The sequence below is a fragment of the Lethenteron reissneri genome, chromosome 63 (genome assembly GCF_015708825.2).
Source record: "Lethenteron reissneri isolate LAM-NWPU_2019-01 chromosome 63, ASM1570882v1, whole genome shotgun sequence".
NCBI classification, from domain to species: Eukaryota; Metazoa; Chordata; class Hyperoartia; order Petromyzontiformes; family Petromyzontidae; genus Lethenteron; species Lethenteron reissneri.
In genome coordinates, this window is record NC_083841.1 from 9,648,762 (window position 1) to 9,660,714 (window position 11,953).

Consider the following 11,953-nt stretch of genomic DNA (forward strand, 5'->3'; position numbering starts at 1 on the left):
CAAAGAGAGACTCACACACACACAGACTCACACAGAGAGGCTCACACATAAACTCACACAGAGAGACTCACACATAAACTCACACAGACTCACACACAGACTCACAAAGAGAGCTTCACGCACACACAGACTCACACAGAGAGACTCACACACAGACTCACACAGACTCACAAAGAGAGTCTCACTCACACACACTCACACAGAGAGGCTCACACACACACAGACTCACACAGAGAGGCTTACACACACAGACTCATACAGAGAGACTCACACACACAGACTCACACAGAGAGTCTCACACACACACACAGACTCACACAGAGAGACACTCACACAGACTCACAGAGACACACACACACAGACTCACACAGAGAGCCTCACACACAGACTCACATACACACAGACTCACACAGAGACTCACACAGAGACTCACACAGAGACTCACACACACAAAGACTCACACAGAGAGACTCATATACAGACTCACACAGACACGCACAGAGAGACAAACACAGACTCATACAGAGAGACTCACACAGACACACTCACACAGAGAGACTCACACAGACAGCCTCACACAGAGACTCTCACACACACAGACTCACACAGAGAGTCTCATACACAGACTCGGACAGAGAGACTTAACATACAGACACAGACTCATACAGAGAGACTCACACACACACAGACTCACAAAGAGAGACTCACACACACACAGACTCACACAGAGAGGCTCACACATAAACTCACACAGAGAGACTCACACATAAACTCACACAGACTCACACACAGACTCACAAAGAGAGCTTCACGCACACACAGACTCACACAGAGAGACTCACACACAGACTCACACAGACTCACACACAGACTCACACAGAGAGTCTCACACACACACTCACACAGTCTGACACACAGAGACTCACACAGACTCACACAGAGAGTCTCTCACACACACAGACTCACACAGAGAGTCTCACACACACACAGACTCACACAGAGAATCTCACACACAGACAGTCTCACACACACAGACTCACACAGAGAGTCTCACACACACAGACTCACACAGAGAGTCTCACACACACAGACTCACACAGAGGGATTCACACACAGATTCATACAGACTCACAGAGAGAGTCACAAACACAGACTCATACAGAGAGACTAACACACAGACTCACACAGAGGGACTCACACACAGATTCATACAGACTCACACAGAGAGACACAAACACAGACTCACACAGAGAGTCTCACACACACACAGAGACTCACACACACAAAGACTTACACAGAGAGACTCAAATACACACAGACTCACACAAAGACTCACACACACAGACTCACACAGAGAGACTCATATACAGACTCACACAGACACGCACAGAGAGACAAACACAGACTCATACAGAGAGACTCACACAGACACACTCACACAGAGAGACTCACACAGACAGCCTCACACAGAGACTCTCACACATACAGACTCACACAGAGAGTCTCATACACAGACTCGGACAGAGAGACTTAGCATACAGACACAGACTCATACAGAGAGACTCACACACACACAGACTCACAAAGAGAGACTCACACACACACAGACTCACACAGAGAGGCTCACACATAAACTCACACATAAACTCACACAGACTCACACACAGACTCACAAAGAGAGCTTCACGCACACACAGACTCACACAGAGAGACTCACACACAGACTCACACAGACTCACAAAGAGAGTCTCACTCACACACACTCACACAGAGAGGCTCACACACACACAGACTCACACAGAGAGGCTTACACACACAGACTCATACAGAGAGACTCGCACACACAGACTCACACAGAGAGTCTCACACACACACACAGACTCACACAGAGAGACACTCACACAGACTCACAGAGACATACACACACAGACTCACACAGAGAGCCTCACACACAGACTCACACAGAGAGCCTCACACACAGACTCACACAGATAACCTCACACACACAGACTCACACAGAGAGTCTCACACACAGACTCACACAGAGTCTCACACCCACACACAGGCTCACACAGAGACTCACACATAGACTCACACAGAAAGTCTCATACACAGACTCACATACACACAGACTCACATACACACAGACTCACATACACACAGACTCACACAGAGACTCACACAGAGACTCACACACACAAAGACTCACACAGAGAGACTCACACAGACAGCCTCACACAGAGACTCTCACATACACAGACTCACACAGAGAGTCTCATACACAGACTCGGACAGAGAGACTTAACATACAGACACAGACTCATACAGAGAGACTCAAACACACACAGACTCACAAAGAGAGACTCACACACACACAGACTCACACAGAGAGGCTCACACATAAACTCACACAGAGAGACTCACACATAAACTCACACAGACTCACACACAGACTCACAAAGAGAGCTTCACGCACACACAGACTCACACAGAGAGACTCACACACAGACTCACACAGACTCACAAAGAGAGTCTCACTCACACACACTCACACAGAGAGGCTCACACACACACAGACTCACACAGAGAGGCTTACACACACAGACTCATACAGAGAGACTCACACACACAGACTCACACAGAGAGTCTCACACACACACACACTCACACAGAGAGACACTCACACAGACTCACAGAGACACACACACACAGACTCACACAGAGAGCCTCACACACAGACTCACATACACACAGACTCACACAGAGACTCACACAGAGACTCACACACACAAAGACTCACACAGAGAGACTCATATACAGACTCACACAGACACGCACAGAGAGACAAACACAGACTCATACAGAGAGACTCACACAGACACACTCACACAGAGAGACTCACACAGACAGCCTCACACAGAGACTCTCACACACACAGACTCACACAGAGAGTCTCATACACAGACTCGGACAGAGAGACTTAACATACAGACACAGACTCATACAGAGAGACTCACACACACACAGACTCACAAAGAGAGACTCACACACACACAGACTCACACAGAGAGGCTCACACATAAACTCACACAGAGAGACTCACACATAAACTCACACAGACTCACACACAGACTCACAAAGAGAGCTTCACGCACACACAGACTCACACAGAGAGACTCACACACAGACTCACACAGACTCACAAAGAGAGTCTCACTCACACACACTCACACAGAGAGGCTCACACACACACACAGACTCACACAGAGAGGCTTACACACACAGACTCATACAGAGAGACTCACACACACAGACTCACACAGAGAGTCTCACACACACACACAAACTCACACAGAGACACTCACACACAGACTCACACAGATAACCTCACACACACAGACTCACACAGAGAGTCTCACACACACAGACTCACACAGAGTCTCACACCCACACACAGGCTCACACAGAGACTCACACATAGACTCACACAGAAAGTATCATACACGGACTCACATACACACAGACTCACATACACACAGACTCATACAGAGAATCACACAGAGACTCACACACACAAAAGACTCACACAGAGAGACTCATATACACACAGACTCGCACAGAGACTCACACACAGACTCACACAGAGAGGCTCATACACACAGACTCACACGTAGAGACTCACACAGAGAGGCTCAAACACACACAGACTCATACAGAGAGTCTCATACACAGACTCACAGACTCGCACAGAGAGACTAACACTGACTAATACAGAGAGACTCACACACACAGTCTCACACAGAGAGACTCATACACACACAGACTCACACAGAGAGACTCATATACAGACTCACACAGACGCGCACAGAGAGACTAACACACAGACTCATACAGAGAGTCTCACACAGACACATACAGAGAGACTCACACACACACACAGACTCACACAGACTCACACAGAGGGGCTTACACAAACTCACACAGAGAGACTCACACATAAACTCACACAGACTCACATAGAGAGTTTCACGCACACACAGACTCACACAGAGAGACACAGACTCCCACAGAGACTCACACACAGACTCACACAGACTCACGAAGAGAGTCTCACGCACACACAGACTCACACAGAGAGTCTCACACACACTCACACAGAGACTCACACGCACAAAGACTTACACAGAGAGACTTACATACACATAGACTCACACAGAGACTCACACACACAGACTCACACAGAGAGACTCATATACAAACTCACACAGACACGCACAGAGAGACTAACACAGACTCATACAGAGAGACTCACACAGACACACTCACACAGAGAGACTCACACAGACAGACTCACACAGAGTCTCTCACACACACAAACTCACACAGAGAGGCTTACACACACAGACTCACACAGAGACTCACACACAGACTCACACAGGGAGACTAACACACAGACTCATACCGAGAGACTTACACACACAGACTTACACAGAGAGGCTCACACACACACATACTCACACAGAGAGTCTCACGCACACACAGACTCACACAGAGAGTCTCACATACACACAGACTCACACAGAGAGTCTCGTACACCGACTCATACAGAGAGACTCACACACACACAGACTCACACAGAGAGGCTCACACATAAACTCACACAGAGAGACTCACACATAAACTCACACAGACTCACACACAGACTCACAAAGAGAGCTTCACGCACACACAGACTCACACAGAGAGACTCGCACACAGACTCACAAAGACTCACAAAGAGAGTCTCACTCACACACAGACTCACACAGAAAGGCTCACACACACACAGACTCACACAGAGAGGCTTACACACACAGACTCATACAGAGAGACTCACACACATACAGACTCGCACAGAGAGACTCACACACACACAGACTCACACAGATAGACACTCACACAGACTCACAGAGATACACACACACAGACTCACACAGAGAGCCTCACACACAGACTCACACAGAGAGACTCACACACAGACTCACACAGATAACCTCACACACACAGACTCACACAGAGATACTCACACACACAGACTCACACAGAGACTCACACACACAGACTCACACAGAGAGGCTCATACACATAGACTCACACGTAGAGACTCACACAGAGAGGCTCAATCACACACAGACTCATACAGAGAGTCTCATACACAGACTCACAGACTCGCACAGAGAGACTAACACTGACTAATACAGAGAGACTCACACACACAGACTCACACAGAGAGACTCATACACACACAGACTCACACAGAGAGACTCATATACAGACTCACACAGACGCGCACAGAGAGACTAACACACAGACTCATACAGAGAGTCTCACACAGACACACACAGAGAGACTCACACACACACACACAGACTCACACAGACTCACACAGAGAGGCTTACACAAACTCACACAGAGAGACTCACACATAAACTCACACAGAGAGACTCACACATAAACTCACACAGACTCAGATAGAGAGTTTCACACACACACAGACTCACACAGAGAGACACAGACTCCCACAGAGAGACTCACACACAGACTCACACAGACTCACGAAGAGAGTCTCACGCACACACAGACTCACACAGAGAGGCTTACACACACAGACTCACACAGAGACTCACACACAGACTCACACAGGGAGACTAACACACAGACTCATACCGAGAGACTTACACACACAGACTTACACAGAGAGGCTCACACACACACATACTCACACAGAGAGTCTCACGCACACACAGACTCACACAGAGAGTCTCACACACACACAGACTCACACATAGAGTCTCATACACAGACTCGAACAGAGAGACTAACACACAGACACAGACTCATACAGAGAGACTCACACACACACACACAGACTCACAAAGAGAGACTCACACACACACAGACTCACACAGAGAGGCTCACACATAAACTCACACAGAGAGACTCACACATAAACTCACACAGACTCACACACAGACTCACAAAGAGAGTTTCACACACACACAGACTCACACAGAGAGGCTCACACACAGAGAGACTCACACAGAGAGGCTTACACACACAGACTCACACAGAGAGACTCACACACAGACTCACAAGGGAGACTAACACACAGACTCATACCGAGAGACTCTCACACACACAGACTCACACAGAGAGGCTCACACATAAACTCACACAGAGAGACTCACACATAAACTCACACAGACTCACACACAGACTCACAAAGAGAGCTTCACGCACACACAGACTCACACAGAGAGACTCACACACAGGCTCACAAAGACTCACAAAGAGAGTCTCACTCACACACAGACTCACACAGAAAGGCTCACACACACACAGACTCACACAGAGAGGCTTACACACACAGACTCATACAGAGAGACTCACACACATACAGACTCGCACAGAGAGACTCACACACACACAGACTCACACAGATAGACACTCACACAGACTCACAGAGACACACACACAGACTCACACAGAGAGCCTCACCCACAGACTCACACAGAGAGACTCACACACAGACTCACACAGATAACCTCACACACACAGACTCACACAGAGATACTCACACACACAGACTCACACAGAGACTCACACATACAGACTCACACAGAGAGGCTCATACACATAGACTCACACGTAGAGACTCACACAGAGAGGCTCAATCACACACATACTCATACAGAGAGTCTCATACACAGACTCACAGACTCGCACAGAGAGACTAACACTGACTAATACAGAGAGACTCACACACACAGACTCACACAGAGAGACTCATACACACACACAGACTCACACAGAGAGACTCATATACAGACTCACACAGACGCGCACAGAGAGACTAACACACAGACTCATACAGAGAGTCTCACACAGACACACACAGAGAGACTCACACACACACAGACTCACACAGACTCACACAGAGAGGCTTACACAAACTCACACAGAGAGACTCACACATAAACTCACACAGAGAGACTCACACATAAACTCACACAGACTCAGATAGAGAGTTTCACACACACACAGACTCACACAGAGAGACACAGACTCCCACAGAGAGACTCACACACAGACTCACACAGACTCACGAAGAGAGTCTCACGCACACACAGACTCACACAGAGAGGCTTACACACACAGACTCACACAGAGACTCACACACAGACTCACACAGGGAGACTAACACACAGACTCATACCGAGAGACTTACACACACAGACTTACACAGAGAGGCTCACACACACACATACTCACACAGGGAGTCTCACGCACACACAGACTCACACAGAGAGTCTCATACACAGACTCACACAGACTCGGACAGAGAGACTAACACACAGACACAGACTCATACAGAGAGACTCACACACAGACTCACACAGACTCACAAAGAGAGCTTCACGCACACACAGACTCACACAGACTCACAAAGAGAGTCTCACTCACACACAGACTCACATAGAGAGGCTCACACACACAGACTCACACAGAGAGTCTCACACACACACACAGACTCACACAGAGAGACACTCACACAGACTCACAGAGACACACACACACAGACTCACACAGAGAGCCTCACACACAGACTCACACAGAGAGACTCACACACAGACTCACACAGATAACCTCACACACACACTCACACAGAGAGTCTCACACACACAGACTCACACAGAGCCTCACACCCACACACAGGCTCACACAGAGACTCACACATAGACTCACACAGAAAGTCTCATACACAGACTCACATACACACAGACTCACATACACACAGACTCACATACACACAGACTCACACAGAGACTCACACAGAGAGGCTCAACACACACAGACTCACACAGAGAGTCTCATACACAGACTCACAGACTCGTACAGAGAGACTAACACTGACTAATACAGAGAGACTCACACACACACAGACTCACACAGAGAGACTCATACACACACAGACTCACACAGAGAGACTCATATACAGACTCACACAGACGCGCACAGAGAGACTAACACACAGACTCATACAGAGAGTCTCAGACAGACACACACAGAGAGACTCACACACACACGCACACAGACTCACATAGAGAGTTTCACGCACACACAGACTCACACAGAGATACACAGACTCCCACAGAGAGACTCACACACAGACTCACACAGACTCACGAAGAGAGTCTCACGCACACACAGACTCACACAGAGAGACACACACAGACTCACACAGATAGTCACACACACAGACTCACACAGAGAGTCTCACACACACAGACTCACACAGAGAGACTCACACACAGACTCACACAGATAATCTCACACACACAGACTCACACAGAGACTCACACACACAGACTCACACAGAGAGCCTCATACGCAGACTCACACAGACGCGCACAGAGAGACTAACACAGACTCATACAGAGAGACTCACACACATACAGACTCGCACAGAGAGACTCACACACACACACAGACTCACACAGATAGACACTCACACAGACTCACAGAGACACACACACACAGACTCACACAGAGAGCCTCACACACAGACTCACACAGAGAGACTCACACACAGACTCACACAGATAACCTCACACACACAGACTCACACAGAGATACTCACACACACAGACTCACACAGAGACTCACACACACAGACTCACACAGAGAGGCTCATACACATAGACTCACACGTAGAGACTCACACAGAGAGGCTCAATCACACACAGACTCATACAGAGAGTCTCATACACAGACTCACAGACTCGCACAGAGAGACTAACACTGACTAATACAGAGAGACTCACACACACAGACTCACACAGAGAGACTCATACACACACAGACTCACACAGAGAGACTCATATACAGACTCACACAGACGCGCACAGAGAGACTAACACACAGACTCATACAGAGAGTCTCACACAGACACACACAGAGAGACTCACACACACACACACACAGACTCACACAGACTCACACAGAGAGGCTTACACAAACTCACACAGAGAGACTCACACATAAACTCACACAGAGAGACTCACACATAAACTCACACAGACTCAGATAGAGAGTTTCACACACACACAGACTCACACAGAGAGACACAGACTCCCACAGAGAGACTCACACACAGACTCACACAGACTCACGAAGAGAGTCTCACGCACACACAGACTCACACAGAGAGGCTTACACACACAGACTCACACAGAGACTCACACACAGACTCACACAGGGAGACTAACACACAGACTCATACCGAGAGACTTACACACACAGACTTACACAGAGAGGCTCACACACACACATACTCACACAGAGAGTCTCACGCACACACAGACTCACACAGAGAGTCTCACACACACACAGACTCACACATAGAGTCTCATACACAGACTCGGACAGAGAGACTAACACACAGACACAGACTCATACAGAGAGACTCACACACACACACACAGACTCACAAAGAGAGACTCACACACACACAGACTCACACAGAGAGGCTCACACATAAACTCACACAGAGAGACTCACACATAAACTCACACAGACTCACACACAGACTCACAAAGAGAGTTTCACACACACACAGACTCACACAGAGAGGCTCACACACAGAGAGACTCACACAGAGAGGCTTACACACACAGACTCACACAGAGAGACTCACACACAGACTCACAAGGGAGACTAACACACAGACTCATACCGAGAGACTCTCACACACACAGACTCACACAGAGAGGCTCACACATAAACTCACACAGAGAGACTCACACATAAACTCACACAGACTCACACACAGACTCACAAAGAGAGCTTCACGCACACACAGACTCACACAGAGAGACTCACACACAGGCTCACAAAGACTCACAAAGAGAGTCTCACTCACACACAGACTCACACAGAAAGGCTCACACACACACAGACTCACACAGAGAGGCTTACACACACAGACTCATACAGAGAGACTCACACACATACAGACTCGCACAGAGAGACTCACACACACACACAGACTCACACAGATAGACACTCACACAGACTCACAGAGACACACACACAGACTCACACAGAGAGCCTCACCCACAGACTCACACAGAGAGACTCACACACAGACTCACACAGATAACCTCACACACACAGACTCACACAGAGATACTCACACACACAGACTCACACAGAGACTCACACATACAGACTCACACAGAGAGGCTCATACACATAGACTCACACGTAGAGACTCACACAGAGAGGCTCAATCACACACAGACTCATACAGAGAGTCTCATACACAGACTCACAGACTCGCACAGAGAGACTAACACTGACTAATACAGAGCGACTCACACACACAGACTCACACAGAGAGACTCATACACACACACAGACTCACACAGAGAGACTCATATACAGACTCACACAGACGCGCACAGAGAGACTAACACACAGACTCATACAGAGAGTCTCACACAGACACACACAGAGAGACTCACACACACACAGACTCACACAGACTCACACAGAGAGGCTTACACAAACTCACACAGAGAGACTCACACATAAACTCACACAGAGAGACTCACACATAAACTCACACAGACTCAGATAGAGAGTTTCACACACACACAGACTCACACAGAGAGACACAGACTCCCACAGAGAGACTCACACACAGACTCACACAGACTCACGAAGAGAGTCTCACGCACACACAGACTCACACAGAGAGGCTTACACACACAGACTCACACAGAGACTCACACACAGACTCACACAGGGAGACTAACACACAGACTCATACCGAGAGACTTACACACACAGACTTACACAGAGAGGCTCACACACACACATACTCACACAGGGAGTCTCACGCACACACAGACTCACACAGAGAGTCTCATACACAGACTCACACAGACTCGGACAGAGAGACTAACACACAGACACAGACTCATACAGAGAGACTCACACACAGACTCACACAGACTCACAAAGAGAGCTTCACGCACACACAGACTCACACAGACTCACAAAGAGAGTCTCACTCACACACAGACTCACATAGAGAGGCTCACACACACAGACTCACACAGAGAGTCTCACACACACACACAGACTCACACAGAGAGACACTCACACAGACTCACAGAGACACACACACACAGACTCACACAGAGAGCCTCACACACAGACTCACACAGAGAGACTCACACACAGACTCACACAGATAACCTCACACACACACTCACACAGAGAGTCTCACACACACAGACTCACACAAAGCCTCACACCCACACACAGGCTCACACAGAGACTCACACATAGACTCACACAGAAAGTCTCATACACAGACTCACATACACACAGACTCACATACACACAGACTCACATACACACAGACTCACACAGAGACTCACACAGAGAGGCTCAAACACACACAGACTCACACAGAGAGTCTCATACACAGACTCACAGACTCGTACAGAGAGACTAACACTGACTAATACAGAGAGACTCACACACACACAGACTCACACAGAGAGACTCATACACACACAGACTCACACAGAGAGACTCATATACAGACTCACACAGACGCGCACAGAGAGACTAACACACAGACTCATACAGAGAGTCTCAGACAGACACACACAGAGAGACTCACACACACACACACAGACTCACACAGACTCACACAGAGAGGCTTACACAAACTCACACAGAGAGACTCACACATAAACTCACACAGACTCACATAGAGAGTTTCACGCACACACAGACTCACACAGAGATACACAGACTCCCACAGAGAGACTCACACACAGACTCACACAGACTCACGAAGAGAGTTTCACGCACACACAGACTCACACAGAGAGAC